General features: G+C 37.4%; 1 non-coding gene across 1 annotated transcript; it reads left to right on the forward strand.

The window, feature by feature from the left end:
• Positions 1-13,484: 13,484 nt before the first annotated feature.
• TRNAL-CAA (transfer RNA leucine (anticodon CAA)) lies at positions 13,485-13,561 on the forward strand. The gene has a single exon. It is a non-coding gene; the product is annotated as a tRNA-Leu (tRNA).
• The last annotated feature ends 2,260 nt before the right edge of the window (positions 13,562-15,821 follow it).

Raw genomic sequence — 15,821 nt, forward strand, 5'->3', positions numbered from 1 at the left:
TTGTTCAGAATAATGTTATACACAGTGAGAGTTTCAAAATCATTCGAAATAATTCAGTGAAGGCTTAAATATTATTATGACTACATGTATGACTCTCTAGACAATCCTAACATGGATAAAAACATTGCTCTATCGATCTCGAGATCGTATCCTAAGCTATGTGAAAATGCATAGGATTAAGAATTATCATATGGAATTGGCAAGAATTCACTGACACTCTCAGAAACATCATTTGAAAATCACATCATCTCACTTAGAACAACTATGACTATCTCTCTCGAAGAAATAATAAATATGACCATCATAAATCACTACCATCCTTATATCATATCTATAACGTGTCAATTATTACTCACATTTCACGTATAATAAATCTCTCTATTCATCATATGCAAATCACTTCATTAAACTGCACGTCAACGTGCCGTGACATTCTTAAAATGCCCTCTTTGTCTGTACATTCTCTCTCGAACCAGTTTGTTGATTTCGTTGAGATCTAAGTTAGGTTCAGTAGGTAGTTGAATAATTGCGTCCCAAGGTCTCTCAGGTTTGATATTATGGTGAATAATTTTGGGTATTTGTCCGCTGGATTCATGTATCGTGTTATTCATGCTGTCCTCTATTATTCCAATTATCTCTAACCACTTCCAGTGTTGGTTTGGACAATAGATTCGACAGAATTTCGCTATTTCCTTCATGCATCTTTCAACAGGATTGGACGCTGGATGTCTCCATTATAATGCCATCGTCTTCCATTTCCTTTATGATCTTTTTCACTTCTGGGAAGTGTTTCTCTGGAATTCCATAAAGCTTGCCTTTATAGGGTGTCCAATTGTTCACTAGTAGTTTGTATTTGAAATTTGGAATCTGTCCTGGTTTATTCTTAAATAAATCCAAGTATTCCTGTAAGATTCCATGAAGTTTTGACTTTTCGACCGAGGAAATCTTAGCATTCGCCACTACATCTGCAATGTTCGGCATGTCTTCTTCCTACTCCATAGCCATTACTTTCTCTATGCTTTCTATAATGTTTTCATCTGCCAGGAATATCTCTCCTTCCTCTGCTTGAAAGTTCGGATACCCTTCCGATGGTAAGTTTTCTTCTTCAACCAGTGTCTTCTTGTTATTTATGATCCCAATGCCGTCATTGATCTTAATTCGTTCTTGGTTTTCCCTCGTGCTTTCGTTAGATATAGGGAATCTTATTTCTTGTTTTTCCATATCGATCGTCATTCCTGTTACCGTCATGAAGTCTATTCCTAGTATAATATTATATTTAATTTTGTTCATGACGATGAATGGATGTTCAAATTGCCTGTTTCCAATATTGATTTCCAAATATGTTTGCATGTTGGATTCTACCGTTTTATCAGGTATTATTCCTCTTATTTTAATTTTCGAAACTGGGATGGTTAATAATTTCATTCTTCTACTCATATCTTGGAATAATTCCTTTGAAAGAACGCTAATGCTAGCCCCAGAATCAACTAGGCAACGTACCTTCAGCTCTCCAACTCTTGCTACGATAATAGGCAATTCATATTTTCTTTTCATATGATGTACTGTCAAATCCTTTATTAGTTCTTCCGAATTGATTTCCCATGAATGAACCTGCGTTATGAAATAACTGTGAATTTTGGAATCCAATGCGTTCTTTATATTCTCAACCTCACCTTCTAATTCGAAATCGGCACTTTTTTTTGCTTATTATCTTCTCATTTTCTCTTCTACATTCGAATTCTCTCGAGTTTGGATTGAGGATTTGTTCTTCCTGTTTCCTCTTTTTATACCTCTGTAACTCAAGACTCTCCGCTCCCTCTACATCAGCGTTGACGTCTTGATCTCTAATTGCTTTCTCCCACTTGAACTTCTCGTTTCGGTCTTCATTTACTTCGCGTATAGGTCTCCTATTATAAGTTTCATTTCCTTGGTTGTCTCTCACATTTCTTCTTCCGTAACCATATCTTCCTTTAAAATTGCCTCTTCCTCTGTTTTCTCTATATGGGTTCCTGTATCGCATGTTGGGTCTATACGCTCTATTTCCCATGTATGCTTCTTGATTGTAGGACCCTTTCCTGCAATAGCATTTTTCCTCGTTCTTCAGGGGTATTCCTATCGATGCTTTCCTGTGTGAGCACGTATTCCTAATCATTCTTTGAGGGTGTGGTGACGTAGTCATATCGATCTGTCTAAGTTGTTTCCATTTGTACTGCCGTAGTTGGATTAGCAGTAGCCAGTAGTCGTTGGACATCTGAGGGGAATTGTCGTTGTATCGTCCTGATCGCTTCAAGTTCACTGGGTGGCAAATCAAGATCTTGAAACCGGTTAAATTGATAAGCGAAGTAGTCACTAAACCCTGTTTGACCATTAGTAGCATACTTGCGAGAATACAACTCTAGACGTAAATTCTGCTGCACGTCTGAATTCCAAAATCGTTGCAAAAAAGCTGTCTTAAAATCGCTATACTCATGAAAAGTATACTTAAATGCTTGGAACCACAAGCTTGGATTAGCATCTAAATGCTTTTCCACTATTTTCAAACGTTTGGGAGAAATACTGGTTGAATTATTAAAGTGCTTCGGTCTATCATCAAACGTTTTTATGACGTTAACAATCGTAGGATAACCACTGCTTCCGTTATCCACATTTGTCTCCCCCATACTGTGGTTAGAACGTGTGACTGGTATGGATGTCACTTCTCTTTCATTCATTTGAAACTCAACCCCTCTATTTCGCTCGCTACCAGATATCATAAAAGTCTTTCCTGGTCCTTCCTCACGAATTTCTCGTAACTGAGCTTGCATTTGTCTAAGCCCTTCTTCAGATTTCGACATTCTCTGGTTTAATTCATCCTTATATTGCTCAATCTCGTCCCTTATCTCCGTTATTCTGTTCCCAATTTGGTTTGCAGCCTGGTCATACTTCTTTTCCAGACTTGTACTCGTTGTTTGCACGTCTTCACCTAATTTTCATATACTTTCCTCACATAATCTCCACTTTTCTTGGGAATCTAGGCTTAACTTCTCCATGTTGTCTGCTAAATCCTTTATTACATTCTCCTTTAAGGACTGGAGATAGTTATTGTTCCCTGTCATCTCTTTCCTAATTTCGTTTATCTCTTCTCTTATCTCCCGGTTCTTCTCCTCCATTCTTCCATTAATTTCAGCTTTCCATTCATCTATGTTATTCTTGATCTCTTCTTTCATCTCCTCCATCATTATCTTGTGTCCTTCTTCCATCCTTTCCTGATATTTACTCATCTCTTCCTTTTGTTCTTGTTGTCCTCTCCTTATTTCCTCCATCATTTCTCTATGTTTCTCTTCCTGCATCTCCCCCATTTTTTCTCCAAATCCTCCAAGAATCTTTGGTATCGTTCGTCTTGTTCTCGCTTCTCTCTCTTCCTCTCTTCTTCCTGCCTCTTCTCCTTCTCCTCTCGTTCCTGTCTCTCTTTCTTAGATTCTTCATCACGATTATCCATCTTTTCCATGATCTCCTTTAACCTTTCCTCTTGCTTTCTCATTTCTTCCTGCCTCTCTTTCTTAGCTTCTGGTCGCGTCTTCTAGTCTCTTCATCACGCTGTTCATCACGCTTTCTGTTCTCTTCCAACCTCTCTTTTTTAGCTTCTTCCATCATTTCTTTTATGGCTTGCAACATTCCCCGTTGTTCTTCTTTCTGTCTTCTTTCTTTCTCTTCCTGCTCTTTCTGATATTTCTCTTGTTTCTGTTCTTGGTCTTTTCGATACTGTTCTTGTTCTTCTCATTGTCCCTTTTGATACTCCTCAAATTGAGCTTTCAAATGGCTTAACGTCGTCATATCGATATTCAACTAGTATTCCAAATTCTAAAAATCCTGATAAACTCTATATTTTCCCTAAGTTCTCCACAACTCAAGTTCTCCAGCAGTGTTTCTACCACTACTTCAATCAACAATATATATTCAGTAAATAAACAGACAGGCTTCACTACTTGGATCTGACTCAGCTCACGATGTTGACCCAATCACACTAGGAAATATGAGGTACTTGTTCATGTGATTATGACTCCAATTCTTAACTGAAAATAATTCAAATAACCTCTTACAATCTATCTCTTATACCTAAGTTATATCTAAATAAATTAACATATTAGCAGTAATCTTTCCTTCCTTCCGATTTCTGACTGCCATCAGTCCTTTTCTGCTATTCTCTTCAGAGCAATCATCCATCTCTTCGCTCTCCTATTTTCATTATCTATACTGGGCATCTACTCGCTCTCACAGTCTAATATTTAGCTGTGTCCACTTCGATCCCATAAAATAATAATGAATAACAGTCCAGTAAAGAAATTACCGTACGACCTTTCCATCTCCATGCAATCACCTTGCTGTTACATTCAATAACTCCTCACCCATTAATTCTTAAAATATCTCCTTTATCTTGCCCAATTCTTTTAAGTAAATTCTCCCATTTTACTCTAATATTGCACCAAAGATCCGTCATTCGACTATCATCTCTATTATCTTCTTAGCAAGTTTTCCGATGTCTTCCTCATTCTTATTGATACACATGGGAATCAACCTCTTCACGGTTCTATGTCGTATTCTTTCTTTTGGAATTCCCACGACGACTTTCTCTTGAATTTCCACATGCGTGAGTATCCCAAAAATTCTACTTGGTTTGCGACCAACAGTTCCCGTGGCGTCTTTCTCCATTCGCAACACGTTCAGGTGCCATTTTCTACTTGCACCGTTCCCGCGTCCAGGCATGGACACAAGAGATCCTGACTAGCTCTAAATTCAATTGGTTCAACGACTAAGTTTTATGGGTATGGGTTCCGTAAGAGAAAAACGTTCAGGTCTGTTAATGGTAGATTCTAACTAACGTTGAAAGACGTCTCTTACCCGTTACTAGTTAGATACCATACTCTTATTAGCTCATAGAGAAGTTGTCGTCAACTGAAGATACCACTATCTTATAACTAATACTTATTCTAGGAACACATAGAAAGAATGCTGAGGTTATACTATCTCACATTTATTTAAATATTAAGTTAGACATTATAAGAAAAATCATCTTAAATTCGACCAATGAAAACTTCTTGAAGTGAGTAATTCGTTGTTATTCCTACAGTCTGTATTCTTCACCAACATCTCAGAAAAATCATATCCTCCGAACTCATCGTAAATAAATGCATTCTAGGATTCTACCATTTCATTTCATGAGTCCATTGATCTCTCAAATTATAGAATATTAGAAGAAATATTACATAACATTTGGGAATTATAAAGAAACATATAGTTTCATTCGTAGGCAATTCACTTACAAAGTTGGGCGATAATGAATTAAACTAATATGAATGAAATTAATTATATTTACATGTGCCGTACTGGCAAGAAAATAAACATTAAAATCAAGAATATTAAGAGTGTTGGATGCATCCTTTAAGAGGAAAATAAAAATAAAAATTGTATCAATTACTATTTACAATATCTCTGATTAAACTTTCTTGAGAAATAAAGAACGCTTATGGAATCATCGAGTTGGAGTTCAAATTGTCTGAATATCAGTTATTCTTCGGATAAATATGAAATTCAGTTCGTTACTACCTATTCCTTACTCATAGGACTGACACATATTTCAATTTACACTAACTGTCTGTCTCGATGCAGGTGTAAAATTCTCAATGAAAACTATCTCAAAACTTCTCCTGATTTTGAATTGACAAGTACACTCACGTATGTTTCACGGTTTAAATATTCACATTCAAATGCTCAGTTGCCTCTTAGTTACTCATATTTCCGTGTGTCACTCACCATAAGCTAAGCTATGTCCAGTGTAAGTCGTAATCACCCTCCAAGTAACGTTATCATAAGATTTAACTCATAAACTTAAGGTAATGTGACCTTAATTTTAGTGATAAGTATTAGTCTACGTGCGTATTTGGTTGTAATAAACGTCATCATACATACCCTATGAAATTATCATCACACCTACTCCTAACGGAAAATCTACTTGGTCAGAAGACACTATCTTCGACTAAAAATAATCCTTATTGAATAGCTATGTCACCAGTGATTAGTCTAGTAGGTTGAATATTGTTCAGAATAATGTTATACACAGTGAGAGTTTCAAAATCATCCGAAATAATTCAGTGAAGGCTTAAATATTATCATGACTACATGTATGACTCTCTAGACAATCCTAATGTGGATAAAAACATTGCTCTATCGATCTCGAGATCGTATCCTAAGCTATGTGAAAATGCATAGGATTAAGAATTATCATATGGAATTGGCAAGAATTCACTGACACTCTCAGAAACATTTGAAAATCACATCGTCTCACTTAGAACAACTATGACTATCTCTCTCGAAGAAATAATAAATATGACCATCATAAATCACTATCATCCTTATATCATATCTATAACGCGTCAATTATTACTCACATTTCACGTATAATAAATCTCTCTATTCATCATATGCAAATCACTTCATTAAACTGCACGTCAACGTGCCGTGACATTCTTAAAATGCCCTCTTTACTTCCTATCGTCATAGTGCCAAATTTAACATCATAACTCTGAGTAATCTACTGCCTTATTCCTTCATAAACACTTCCTATATACGATCTCGCACCGAGTGACTTTGATTAAAATAGTATACACTGGTGTTAATGTCAACTTCACACTTTATTCTTCACTGATAATAATAATAATAACACTAACTATTTACTCTCACATATCACTGGAAACATTACGATCGGAATATCACTTGGTGACCACGCCTGCGAATGAAATTGACATTTCATATAGATGAATACCTACTTCCAATAATCTCATCTAGACGTTTATCTACGCACTGTCTTCGCACAAATACACATATCAACATATAATTATAAAAGGTAATATTCTCTTACTTACGAAAACGACTCAGATAATGGACTTAGCTTTGCTCAAGGTGGTCTCGATGTCTTCTCATCTCCGGTCATCTGAGATTAGGATCTCGTCATCTGGTTCCTCCACGAGTGATCGGGTTCATCGTAGCTCTCCACAATTGATTACTGGTCATCTGGGATGATCAACATCGTATCGCCTCATCAGGATCCAAATAGCGTTGCCTTGCTTCTTTACAGGCTCATAGTGGAATCTCGTACGTATGTAACAGAATAATAACAAAATATGTGATTCATTGCTGTCATTCTTCAACTAATATATCTCTTGTGAAGCTCAAATTGTATGGATTTTGCTATGGTACAGTTAGTCCAATATGCTAGCTCCAAATCGACTAGGATAATTATTTTTATTCCAATTTGAAAAGGAACTTCTTTCCTCTATATTTTTATTGGTGCGAACGCACTCAACAGCTGATCAGTACGTATCTTTTACTATTAAGCGATATCGGGCAAATTTATTTAAGCTTTGCGCCACTTCGTGACGTAGCTCTATTGTAATCTGGTTTATCTCCTTTTATAGTATTTTATCTTTCGCGCAGCGATTAAATCTTGTTAACAAGTGTTGGGCGTGTAGCCGCGAATTATATTTCCTTCCAAAAAACGGTATTTATTCCAGATGAATAATCTCTTTCAGTCTAGTCCTACGTCTTCTTACTGCTTCAAGGTCTGATTATATAGTGAGTGATGAGCAAATTTTTGTCTTAAATAATAGGTTTAAATAATGTCCATTTGTCATTCTTTTCCTGCGCCTTCTATTTATGGTTCTTTCCATAACTGACTGATGAAAATAATTACATTTCGGCCCTATTGACGTTAAATGCATTTATTTTAACATTTTGATCGCAGAGACTCCATGTTTGTTCCTACCAGCTCGTATAAAGAACTGTGAAACGGCACAGTATGATGATAAATGGTGTTAAAAGTCAGGTTGTGAGTTTCACAAATAGGAAAAATCCTCTCAGTTTTAATTACTGCACTGATGGGGTGAAAGTTCCTTATGGGGATCACTCGAAGTACCTAGGTGTTAATATAAGGAAATATCTTCTTTGGGGTAATCACTTAAATGGGATTGTAAATAAAGGGTACAGATCCCTGCACACGATTATGAGGGTGTTTAGGGGTTGTAGTAAGGATGTAAAGGAGAGGGGATATAAGTCTCTGGTAAGACCCCAGCTAGAGTATGGTTCCAGTGTATGGGACCCTCACCAGATATACTTGATTCAAGAACTGGAAAAAATCCAAAGAAAAGCAGCTCGATTTTTTCTGGGCGATTTCTGACAAAAGAGTAGTGTTGCAAAAATGTTGCAAAGTTTGGGCTGGGAAAACTTGGGAGAAAGAGGACGAGCTGCTCTACTAAGTCACTTGTAATAAGTGGTATGTTCCAAGCTGTCAGCAGAGAGATGGCATGGAATGACATTAGTAGACGAATAAGTTTGAGTGGTGTCTTTAAAAGTAGGAAAACCGAGCTCGATGGCTGCAGTCGCTTAAGTGCGGCCAGTATCCTGTATTCGGGAGACAGTGGGTTCGAATCCCACTGTCGGCAGACCTGAAGATGGTTTTCCGTGGTTTCCCATTTTCACACCAGGCAAATGCTGGGGCTGTACCTTAATTAAGGCCACGGTCGCCTCCTTCCACTTTCTAGGCCTTTCCTATCCCATTGTCGCCATAAGACATATCTGTGTCGGTGCGATGTAAAGCAAATAGCAAAGAAATAAAAATAAAAGTAGGAAAGATCACAAATTGAAAATAAAGTTGGAATTTAAGAGGACCAATTGGGGCAAATATTTCTTTATAGGAAGGGGAGTTAGGGATTAGAATAACTTACCAAGAGAGATGTTCAATAAATTTCCAATTTCTTTAAATCATTTAAGGAAAGGCTAGGAATACAACAGATAGGGAATCTGCCACCTGGGCAACTGCCCTAAATGCAGGTTATGATTGATTGATTGATTGATTGATTGAAGACATACCAGTAAGGTACTGCTCATGGTCCTAGACTTAAATATCTTAGATGTACTGAAAAAAGCGCCGGGAATCACTGTGGAAAAGAATTTTGGAGAGAAACGTGGATGGAGTACAAGTTCTAGTCAAACTATGAAGCAAGAGAGGGAAATGAATTTTGAAACTGACGAAGATGAACAGGATTCTGGTCATGCCAGTTTGGTTTCAAGTTCGGCACCACTTGTGATGGAGATTGCAGTCTACAAGTCATTGGTGTAACTAAAATATAACTTTGCAGGCCCTCTGTAATGGTGGAAAATACATTCAGTCGAGCTTCCACATCTCACACATATAATGAAAAAATTGCTTTCCATTCCAACTACTTGAGTTCCCCGTGTGAGTGTTTTCAGTCAAGACCAACTACAAGCAGACCTTAATGCAGTTATCGATATTAGCTAAAATGGTGCCCCGATCGGTTTGTTCAAATGTAAACATGAACATGTGCGAAGCATCTGTTCAGTTCTTTCTGTTGGTTTGGTTTGATTAGGAGACGTTAGTGTAGTGATGGTTTTATTGAAATTTGGTTTTAAAACTGTGATAAATTAGGACCTGGAAAATTCTAAATTACCATGGAGGGAATTAGATATTTTTCACCAATAGAGCATGTCAAAAATGTCAAAAACATATCAGATGTAAGGCTTTTCAGGCGTTTGCTCTATTAACCAGCATTTTGTCTTAGGTCTGACACTGGACTCATCAGAGTGGGATGTGTCAGACCCTACCCACTGACGCTGGGGTGTGCCTCTTATAAGGGCTTCTGATAAGTTCACCTAAAAAAAAAAAAAAAAAAAAAAAAAAAAAAAAAAAACAAAAAAAAAAAAAAAAAATCGAGGATAATGTCAATAGAGAGGATGTGTTCCGTGTACTTGATGAGCTGTTTTTTTTGTTTTTTTTTCTGGATAAGATCAAAACTCTGTGTTGGTGCCACTCTTAGTACATTTCTCAATTACTATACTTTTTGAGGATTTTAAAAGTGAGGTTATAAAAATTGATAAAGCTGTTTATTTTATCTGTGAATGAATATTATATTCTCTTTGTTAAATTAGAGCATTACTGCATTGCTGACTGAATTGAACTGATACCGGTATACTGTCACTTACAGCAGATATTTACTTTGCCAACGATCTGGGTGTTAGTGGTTTATACGAAAATGCATATGCTACCAGAGAACTTCAAATTCATTCTCCTATTGATTATCTGAAGTGAAACAGATGTAGCAGTTTGGTGGATCATTATCAGAATCATTATTATGAGAGAATTGAAATTCACAACAAGGTTATGTTTCTAAAAATTTCATGAACTAGGTAGGCTATTATATTTAAAAGTGTATTGTAATAGAAAGGTCCTTCAAATAAATGTATTTCTAAAACAAGTACTAATTTATAGGAAGAAGAATTACGGTCTGGAATAATTTACCAAGGGTGCCCCCTACTATATCTACACCAATTAGATAAATTTCCAACTTCTTTGAAATCACGTAAGGCCGGGCTGAGTGACTCAGTCGGCTGAGGCGCTGACCTTCCGACCCCCAACTTGGCAGGTTCGATCCTGGCTCAGTCCGGTGGTATTTGAAGGTGCTCAAATACGTCAGCCTCGTGTCGGTAGATTTACTGGCACGTAAAAGAACTCCTGTGGGACTAAATTCCGGCACCTCAGCGTCTCCGAAAACCTAAAAGTAGTTAGTGGGACATAAAGCATATAACATTATTAATTATCAAATCACATAAGAAAAGACTAGGTAGACAATTGATACGTACTCTGCCACTTAGACAACAGCCCTAAATTCGGATCATTGTTGATTGACTAATTAATTGACTGAATTGATACTCATCAAATATTCCACCAGGATTGTTATTTTAGAATACAAACCTGTATTACCTATGTCCTTTACCATACTAGTTCATTGAAAATATTTATATCTTGAATTATCCACATATCGCTTATCTAAATATAGGGTATTTCTAGATGGTATTGGTCTGTTACCCAAAGTAAAGTATTCTGTTCGTTATTATTGGCAGCTTAGCAATTCAATACGATAATCAAAAGTATGAATCACAGACGTGTTTACATTGAACCGATACTTTGGCCATGGTGTTTTTGTATTAAGGTCTGATATTATTGTAGATGGTCTTCGTTCAGTGATGCTGGAAATATTGTTACTAAGAGAAGGTAGGCTCTTAGTTCTTAACATGTCAACATACCGGCATATCTGAAATCCTGGAACAAAGAGGTATGACTGTAACTGTCAACTTCACAATTGCAACATTTTGTATCATTAAACCAGCAATATTGAAATATATTAAAAATATTAAACTAACTGGCTGCCTTTTAATTTTTTATTACTTGCATGCCACCAATACAAATTAAAATGTAAAATATGAAAGAGCCATCTTCGTCAGAGTATATCGAATTATAAAATATATTATACCAGCTATTTTTCTTGAAATTATACTGTGTGAACTCGATTCAAATTTGATTAATCGATTAAAGGCATTCGGTTAACTGATCAAAATATTTAATCGATCGACAGCTCTAATTATTATTATGATCTTATTTCCATGAGCATTCTTGTGAGGGAGGAGTCTGTACAAAAGAATTGCTACTTTTCTTACTCAGTGTTAGTGCATTACATATTTATCTAATTTTTCTTGTACGTTTTTTGGATAGTCGCCCTGCAACCTGAATAAATGTTTACTTCAAACATTTTCTTTAATTTGTAGACATTAGTCCATTTTTCAATATACATTAGATTGGAACATTATCCAGCTTAAAATGTGCTGTCGTACTGGCAAACTAAGCCTTTTCTAACCCTGCAGAGTTCACTCTCAATTTTAGAATATAAAACCTTGCATTGGGTCTGTCAAACCCATCTGTGAAAGTATAGAAAAATGTGTTATATTATACATCAATAGTGCATTTATTAGAAATTCTGCTGGATATTGTGCACACTATTTTGAATTAGATGTATAATCTGAATGATTATGACAGTCATTATTATAACAAAATGTGATGTACTTTAGAACGGGAAAGTATCACATTAAATTACAATATACAGTATAACAATAGCCCATAGAAATGTGTCACTGCTCCACGTACAATCAGTGATATGCTTGGCAGTCATCCTAGCCATTAACATTGGTATTCTTCAGATATTCCCAGCACAGAATTGAAATACACTCCAAACACAGAAATTTTTAACATTTTCTGCTGAAAAACTTTTTTTTTTGGTCTCCCATGATATTCTTTAATTCTTCCATGTTTTCCTTTTCCAGGCTGCTCCTTTAAAGTAGTTGCCCACAAAACTTTCAAAGGCAATCAGAGAAAAGGTGTCACTATTGGTGAGGGAATCGCTGCATGAACAAAGTGTCCTGTATTTATATATACTATTTTTAAAATAACCAAACATAACCTTACGAGAGTAAGTCAAATGTGTACGGCTACATTCTATCTCCAATAATTATTTGGAGATAACCCACTATGTGACCATTGAGTACGGGTTCCCTGGACCTTGTCTCATCACGATGAGAAGTGTTAATTCAAAGTTTGATTCAGTAGGCAGCATACAATATGCCAAAGGAACGGGTAGACTAAAAAGTGTGGTTAATGAGGACAGCAAACAGCAATTGCAGAATGAGCTAGCCAGCTCACCCAGCAAGGACAAATCACAAAGGTATTTGCCTATCAAGTTGGGTGTTTCTCGATCAAGCATGCAAAGAATGTTGAAAGATAATCGAAACAGACTTTCAACGTATTAGGTCATGTTACGTACATGTAGTACGTGTTGAAGAGATGTTAAGTACAGAACAAAAATGGCCAGCCGGACACCAGTGGGATCCGAACCCACAACCTCCCGATTTCGTGTCGGTTGCTCTACCAATTGAGCTATGGTGGCCTAGGCCATCTTTGTTCTGTTTGGAAGGATCTGAGCTACAGGTCTGGCACTGCTGCTAGCACACTGCAGAGTGCGTTTAAGTCGCACGTTGTGGGGCATGTCAATGAATATTGAATTTTGACGACCGCATTGTAATTGAAACAGACTTTCAACGTATTAGGTCGTGTTACGTACATGTAGTATGTGTTGAAGAGATGTTAAGTACAGAACAAAAATGGCCAGCCGGACACCAGTGGGATCCGAACACACAACCTCCCGATTTCGCGTCGGTTGCTCTACCAATTGAGCTATGGTGGCCTAGGCCATCTTTGTTCTGTTTGGAAGGATCTGAGCTACAGGTCTGTCACTGCTGCTAGCACACTGTAGAGTGCGTTTAAGTCACGCGTTGTGGGGCATGTCAATGAATATTGAATTTTCACGACCGCATTGTAATCGAAACAGACTTTCAACGTATTAGGTCGTGTTACGTACATGTAGTACGTGTTGAAGAGATGTTAAGTACAGAACAAAAATGGCCAGCCGGACACCAGTGGGATCCGAACCCACAATCTCCCGATTTCGCGTCGGTTGCTCTACCAATTGAGCTATGGTGGCCAGTGGGATCCAAACCCACAACCTCCCGATTTCGCGTTGGTTGCTCTACCAACAAAGATGGCCTAGGCCACTATAGCTCAATTGGTAGAGCAACCGACGCAAAATCGGGAGGTTGTGGGTTCGGATCCCACTGGTGTCCGGCTGGCCATTTTTGTTCTGTACTTAACATCTCTTCAACACGTACTACATGTACGTAACACGACCTAATACGTTGAAAGTCTGTTTCGATTACAATGCGGTCGTGAAAATTCAATATTCATTGACATGCCCCACAACGCGCGACTTAAACGCACTCTACAGTGTGCTAGCAGCAGTGCCAGACCTGTAGCTCAGATCCTTCCAAACAGAACAAAGATGGCCTAGGCCACCATAGCTCAATTGGTAGAGCAACCGACGCGAAATCGGGAGGCTGTGGGTTCGGATCCCACTGGTGTCCGGCTGGCCATTTTTGTTCTGTACTTAACATCTCTTCAACACGTACTACATGTACGTAACACGACCTAATACGTTGAAAGTCTGTTTCGATTACAATGCGGTCGTGAAAATTCAATATTCAATGTTGAAAGATCTCTGCATCTGGTCAATGCGCTGAATGAAGATGATCCAGACGGGCATGTGAAATTTGTCGATACCTGGCTCGTAATACTTGAAGATAATCCTGAGCTGGCGCACTACATGATACGAACTAATGAAGCAAAATTTCATGTATCAGGTAGCATGAATAGTCACAATTGCATGTACTGGCATCCCACAAACCTGCAGGTGGACATTGAGATGAACAGCCAGAGCCCTGGAGTCATGGTGTGAGGTGGTGTCAGTTGTGGTACGATAAATAGTACTATTCTCTCCAAGAACATGATCTCAGCAGACAGTTAGTGTATTTAGAGTTACGAACAACACTCTTCATCCTCTAGTACTTCAACAATATGATATTGACACAACAGGGTGGAAACAGGATGATGCCCCACCCCACTATACACTCACTGTTTGGGGATGGCTGGATGAACAGTTTCTGAATCAGTGAATCAGCAGACAAGTACCTATTGAATGGCTGGCTTGATCCCCTGATGTAAGCTGTCATTTTCTTTTTACAGGTATCTGGAAGACAACGTGTACCATCATAGGATCAACATTATTACCATAACTTCATACCAAAATAATTAAGGAATTAAATTATCAAATGAGAAGGCCTGCCAAAATATAAAATATGAATTTGAATATGGTACTTACAATAATGGTTTTTTTAAAATGTTATACTGCACATGTAAATCTTATGAAACGTTTGTTTAAAGTTACTGTGTTGTTACTCTCCTGCAGCTGTTAAATAAGGTAAGTAGTATCAATAAGCATAATAATGGTAATCTGTATAACACTGTCACATAACTTTTTTGAGGAAGTTAATTGATTTATTATTAAAATGAAGTAAAATGAAGTTCTTAAAATCCTTAAAATCCTTAAAATAGCCATCCATTAGTTGCAGTGTTATGTTACATTAGAATTCTAGCTAATATACCTAATAATCAGGCCTCCGTGGCTCAGGCGGTAGCGCGCCGGCCTCTCACCGCTGGGTTCCGTAGTTCAAATCCCGATCATTCCACGTGAGATTTGTGCTGGACAAAGCAGAGATGGGACAGGTTTTTCTCCGGGTATTCCAGTTTTCCCTGTCATCTTTCATTCCAGCAACACTCTCCAATATCATTTCATTTCATCTGTCAGTCATTAATCATTGCCCCAGAGGACTGTGACAGGCTTCGGCAGCCGGCACAATTTCTATCCTCGCCGCTAGATAAGGGCTTCATTCATTCCATTCCTGATCTGGTCACTGACTGGAAACAGGTTGTGGGTTTTCATACCTCATAGTGGGGAAATCTTATCAGATGATAATTATAATCTTCATAAACATGATGAAAGTGCAGTATTAGCAATTTATGTCAATGTATAGAGTATCTAGAAAAAATGAAAGAGAGGAATGAATATTGCATTAAACAAAGAGTGTGAATGTGTAATAATTGAGGTATTAATTGGTACTCACTTCCCTGCTGATTTCTCTGAAAACATGATATGTGTGCTCTGTTATATGGCACTCATGATACTAACAGCTGTCTGATCGAGTTGGGCAGCTGTTGAGGAGGCGGCGATGTATAAGCTGGAGGGGTGTGGTTATAATTGGGAGGAGTGTGAGAGGAGTTGTTGATGTCATTCATAAACTTCTGTTCATATATCTGTAAATTTCTTTGAATAATATATTAATATTCTCTTTAATTTTGTTTATATTGTAATTAGGGTTTTGTCCTTTGATCTAGTTGTATATAATTGTCTTCTAGACTATTCATCAAGGTACCTTCCTTTGCTATGTGCAAAATAATTAAATCCTAGTTTATATCTGTGAACGATTGAGTATTT

Source organism: Anabrus simplex, chromosome 1 (genome assembly GCF_040414725.1).
Source record: "Anabrus simplex isolate iqAnaSimp1 chromosome 1, ASM4041472v1, whole genome shotgun sequence".
Lineage (NCBI taxonomy): Eukaryota > Metazoa > Arthropoda > Insecta > Orthoptera > Tettigoniidae > Anabrus > Anabrus simplex.